The 5,937-nt window shown below is 40.8% G+C and overlaps 1 pseudogene; it reads right to left on the bottom strand.

Moving 5' to 3' along the window:
* Positions 1-757: 757 nt before the first annotated feature.
* Positions 758-907, bottom strand: LOC113833816 (annotated as a pseudogene).
* Positions 908-5,937: the final 5,030 nt, after the last annotated feature.

The following is a 5,937-nucleotide window of genomic DNA, read 5'->3' as shown; positions in this document are numbered from 1 at the left end:
ACAAGCTTGTGCATGAGAGAGGGAGAAAAAAAATTAACCAAAGCTTTACAACTGGGAATAAAGGATTAAGCATTGAGGTGCTGAAGTTTCTCGAAGCTGTTTGGCCCCAAATAAGCACACAAGGACTTATATTAATTATAAAACTATTGGCCAATGACTAGAGCTTCTTACTGGTTAGCTCTCTCTTAATTATTAACCTGTTTCTATTAATCTAAGTATTTCCATGTGGTCTTACCTTACCCGAGAAGGGTCTGGACCAGTTACTTCTTTGTGGCCTTATCTTACCTGAGAAAGCCTGGCGAGTCCTATCTCCCTTATCTCTACATGGTGTCTCCCTTCGATCTTTTTCTCTGTCTATCTTTCCCAGAATTCTCTTCTCCTAGTCCTGCCTATCTTCCTGCCTTTATTGGCCAACCAGTGTTTTATTCATCAACCAATAAGGGAAAAATATTTACAGAATGACATTCCCATCATAGAGGAGTAGACTACTCAGGCTTAGAAAATAAGACACAGGTGTGTGCTTCCTCATTCATTCTCATTACAAAGCATTGTAATAAAAATACTGGCAGTTAGGGACAGTTAAAGTTTCCATAAACAGAACACATGCACCCAGGTTACAGAGTATATGTTTTATAAACTAAAAATCTCCAAATAAATGTAGAAATTATAAGGTATTCAGTAAAGAGAATTGGAAATTGCAAGTAATTTTGAAAGATACAATAAATTGTTTTTCAGTGATAAGAATTTTTTATTTTTTAAGGAGACAGCATGAATACTGTTCCCCACTACCAAAAATTGTACAGTCTAATTTCCTATATTTAGGAAAATAACTGGGGTCAGCACATGCAGAGATCAATGAATAAGCATCACCTTGAAGGTTACAGAATCTCCCCTTCCAGATAAGAATTAAATTTTAATAACCTTCTCAATATACTATCACAAATTATCAGTTTTGAATATGTGACTCCAGCCTCTTCCTCTATAAGTATAAGCATTCTAGCAATTAAAACTACATGGATATTTACCATCACATTATATTTATGCATGACATTTTCTTTTTTTAATTATTTTTTCCAACTTTTTTATTTGAATTAGAAACAGGATTGTTTTACATGACAATCCCAATTCCCTTCTCCCACCAGTCCTCCCCTAACCCCCCAACTAAAACCTTATCTGTCACATACCCTTTCTGCTCCCCAGGGAGGGTGAGACCTTCCATAGGGTGTCATCATAGTCTTTCTTATCCTTTGGGATAGGGCCTAGGCCCACCCCCCGTGTGTCTTGGCTCAGGGAGTATTCCTCTATATGGAATGGGCTCCCAAAGTCCACACCTATGCTAGGGATAAATACTGGGCTTCTACAGGAGGTCCCATAGATTTCTGAGGTTTCCTCACAGAAACCCATGTTCCTGGGGTCTGGATTGGTCCCATGCTGGTATTCCAGCTATCAGACTGGGGAGCAAGAGTTCCCGGATGTTCAGGTCAGCTGTTTCTGTGGGTTTCACCAGCGTGGTCAGGACCTCTGTGCTCTTCACTGGTCCTTCTCTGCGTCTGGGTTCCAGTTCAGATCGGTGATTTGTTATGGGTGTCTGCTTCTACTTCCACCCAGCTGCCAGCTGCTGGATGAAGGCATATAAGTCAGTCATCAATCTCATAATCAGGGGAGGGCATTTAAGGTAGCCTCTCCTCTGTTGCGGAGATAGTTAGCTGGTGTCATCTTTGTAGATCTCCAGACATTTCCAGAGTACCTGATTTCTCTGTAAAATGTCTCTCTCTATTATGATATCTCCATTCTTGTTATCATGTATTCTTCCCCTGACTCATATTTTCTGCTCCCTCATGTCCTTGGCATCCCTCTTCTTCTCTCCTTCTCATTCTCCTAGCTCCCTCCTGCCTCTTCCCGTGCTCCCAATTTGCTCAGCAGATCTTGAAGCTCTCCCCTTCTCCAGGGAACCATGTATTTCTCTCTTAGGGAACTCCTTGTTTATTAGCTTCTTTGGCAGTGTGAATTGTAGGCTTGTAATCCTTACTCTATGTCTAAAATCCACATATGAGTAAGTACATACCATGTTTGTCTTTTTGCGATTGTGTTACCTTGCTCAGAATGGTTTCTTTTAGATCCATCCATTTTCCTGCAAATTTCAAAATTCCATTGTTTTATTTTTTCCCCGAGTAGTACTCCATTGTGTAAATGTACCACATTTTCTCTATCCATTCTTCGGTTGAGGGGCATCTAGGCTGCTTCCAGTTTCTGGCTATTACAAATAGTGCTGCTATGAACATTGCTGAACAGATGCCCTTGTTGTATGAATGTGCTTCTTTTGGGTATATGCCTAAGAGTGATACAATAAATTGTTACTTAACACCTGTAACAAAATTTAATTCCAGATAGTTGGTTGCCTACTTAAATGGCTTAGGGACATCAAATTAAATCACCATGAAGTGATTTAAATCAACAAAGAATGTGAATAAAAATACAATAATGAAGCCAAGACTGTAACAGCAGCCAACAATAAACCTGTCTACATGAAACCTTAAACCCTTATAAGAGGAAAACACATGTAACTTTTTGCTCTGGCCACAATACCAAGCAGCCAGAAAAATCCCATCCTTGTTCAAAGAAAAGGTGATGCAAACAGGCTTCTGTGGATTATTGGGAGGAAATAATGCTGTTAGACGTGGCTGGCTGCTGCAAAGAAACCAAGGTGCATTCAAGACATTGATGAAACCTTGGAGACTCACGAGACTGTGGATGGTACCAATATTTTGAGGTGCTCCACACTGCCCTTGAACCTTCAATCCACCTGCTTCTGCCGGGTTGCAGACCTGCACCAGGCCTGAGTCCTGAGGGAATATTCAGGAAAGAGAACACTAGGAAGCCTGTGTGCATTTCAAGGTTTCTCAGGACAGGGAACCTGCCAGGATAACACCCAACAAAGAAAAACGGGCTTTCCCTGACTCACTTTTCTCCATGAAGGTTTCACTGGGATATTATTTTTAGTGATACTTTCTTCTAAATTTGTACATGGAAGCTGCATTCTGCTTTATCAATTGTGATCTTAATGATCACTATGCAAGCTGATAAATTAGCTCCATTTATCATTCCTGTGGCACATTTATACAGAATTGATGCCTGGGTTTGATTTGAGTTTGAGAATTTTTCAGGTTCCAGCCATCTTATTTTTCTTAAGAAATAATGTCCCCGAGGAAGCAGCAGGGTGTTAGATATTTTCTTAAATTTATTTTTCAGTGTCTTAAAGCTTTCATTGTACAATTCTTTTATTTCCTTGGTTACATTTATTCCAAGATACTTTTGAGGCTACTGTGAATGGTACTGTTTGTTGATTTCTTTCTTAGTTTGTTTGTCAATTGTGATTAGAAAGGCTACTGAGTTTTACATGTTAGGTTTTACATGTATCCTGCTACATTGACTTATCAGTTGTTGGAATTTTTATATCGTGGAACATTTAGTGTCTTTTATGTGTAGAATCATGTAGTCTTTAAATAATAATGTGACCTTTTTTCTGTTTTTCTTACCCCTTATCCTTTTCACTTGTTTTGTTGCTAAGATTTTAACTCTTGCATTGAACAATAATAGGAGGAGAGTGAACATCCATCATTGTTTCTGATTTTCATGGAAATCCTTTGAACATTTTTTCAATTTAACAAGATATTGGCTGTGGAGTTGGTGTATATTACCTTTAGTATGCTGAGATTTGTCTTCTGAATGCCTAGACTCTCCAGACTTTTATCATGAAGGAAAGTTGAATTTTATTAGAGGCATTTTTCATATCTACTGAATGATCATTTGGTTTTTGTATATTTTTTTAATTTATGTGTTGGATTACATTATTGGTTCATGTATGTTTAACCTCCCCAATTCTCTAGATAGAAACCAATTTCTTTATGGTAAATGATCTTTTGATATATGTAGGATGAAAGGGTCATCCAAAGAAGACTATCCTGACCCTGAAACCCAAGCCAATGAAAGAACCATTTTTATCCCTGAACCCAGGACCAAAGAAATGCATACTGATCCAGAAACACACTTTGGCTCTTGAACCAGAGCCAGTGAAAGAAACCTTGGCCTTGAAAATAGAGCCAAAAGGTTAAAAGGGGCCAGTTTTGCCCTGAAACCAGAGCCAAATCTTCCCCTGTGCAACTGAATATGAAACCAATCAATCCCTGAGCAGGAAAACTAACAAATCCCTGAGCAGAAACTCTTCTCCCTGGGAAAACTCCACCCCTAAAAAGCCCTACATAAGCCCCTCTGCCTGTTCAGTTGTTGGCTGTCCTTTCTCACCCTGGTAGAGGCAGCCACTTTCCTGGACTCCTCCTTGCCAAATAAATCTCTTTCTTAAAAGTATTTTGGGCAAAGATCTTCTTTCACAGGTACAGAGCAGAAGAGCCTTTGCTGAAATGTTCCCTTGGGTTTGTTGAACAGGAAATACAAAGAAAAACCTTTGCTGAGATGTTCCCTTGGGGGGCTAAGCAGAAAAAGTAACAAATTTTCACCAGAACTGGAGGAGATTTCTGCATTTCTGCAAGGCCTTACCCTTTAGCAGAGTGAAGCAGAAGTAACATCTTGGGCTGGAACAGGAGAAGACACAGATAGCTCTACTAGTTCCCTTAGAGGAACCAAGGAACCTTAGAGCTCAGCTGTAATGGCTCACTAGAAGAGCACGATTGCCACATTGTGCTGGAAAACCATCTCTCACCACACCCCACCTTCAGATATAGCCTGACTTCCCAATAAGTCAGGATACCTTTCCCTTCAGAGCTGTAACACTTGCAACATATTCTTGAATTCAGTATTGATAATTTTTTAATGTTTTAACTTATTTTTAAAAGTACTTATTTTTTAACTTTGTATTGATTCTTGATGGATTTATATCCTGCATTCTCATTTCTCTGTCCCCTCACATCCACTCTCTGCTCTTGTGACCTCCCCCTTAAAACAAAACAAAATTTAAAGGAAAAAAAAACAAACAAAAAAATCTCAGAGTGGAAGCTGTAGTAGGACACATGTCACACAATATACCTTTAGTCCATGCATCTTTACTTGTAAGTGTTCAGTCCAGTGAGTCATTGTTCTAGTTAGAGGCCTCTGGCTTCTACTACACTAGCAATACTGGGCCCTTACTGGGACTCTTCTTGAATATTCTGTTGCTGCCATGTGCCATGGAGATCCTACAGCTTTGGTTCTGCAGGTCCATCCCCTTCACTTGTTCCAGCAGTTCATAGATGAGAATGTTGAGGTGGGACAACTCATATTCCTGGTTCTGATCCTGGGTGGTAACTTTTTGGGTCATCCCACCAACTTTCCTTCATCATCACCACCAGGGTGGACTCCCTAGCCTTGCCTTGGCTAGCTAATCCAATGAAGCAGGCAGTAAAGAGCAGGTCTAGTTCTTCTGTTCTCACATCCTCAGGTCTGGCTGTCCTGCACTCACATCGCCCGAGACAGTTCTGCTGTTTTACCCAGAGAGAGTACAAGGCCTACTCTCCCACTCTCGTGACCTCAGGGCCAGCTCTACCACCTGCTATTGACAATGACGGGGAGGAATCTCTCCTTCACCCTCTCCACCATATGACAGAAGAAGAGTAAGGCCATATCTCCCACTCATGCTCATTAGATTACTCTCCTGTACCAGTCAACAGGATCAGATCTACTGTGCTGCTGGGTGAGGCACAGTGCCTGCTTGTCTAAGTGCTGCAGCTGGTAAGGGACAGGAACAGCTTTCCTACTCTTGTGACCCCTGGACCAGCTTTCCTGCCTGCAGTAGGTGGTGAGGGGCAAGGGAAAAATCTCACCGTTGCGCAGACAACCATGTAATAGACAGTGGGGCTAGCTCTCCCACTCTCGCATCTTGAGGTATTGCTCACCTACAACCCTGTCAATAGAATCAGCTCTACTGTGAAGAGAAAGCAAGGTGGA

The sequence above is a fragment of the Cricetulus griseus genome, chromosome 2, assembly GCF_003668045.3.
Source record: "Cricetulus griseus strain 17A/GY chromosome 2, alternate assembly CriGri-PICRH-1.0, whole genome shotgun sequence".
Taxonomy (NCBI): Eukaryota; Metazoa; Chordata; class Mammalia; order Rodentia; family Cricetidae; genus Cricetulus; species Cricetulus griseus.
This window is presented reverse-complemented; position numbering and strand designations above follow the sequence as displayed.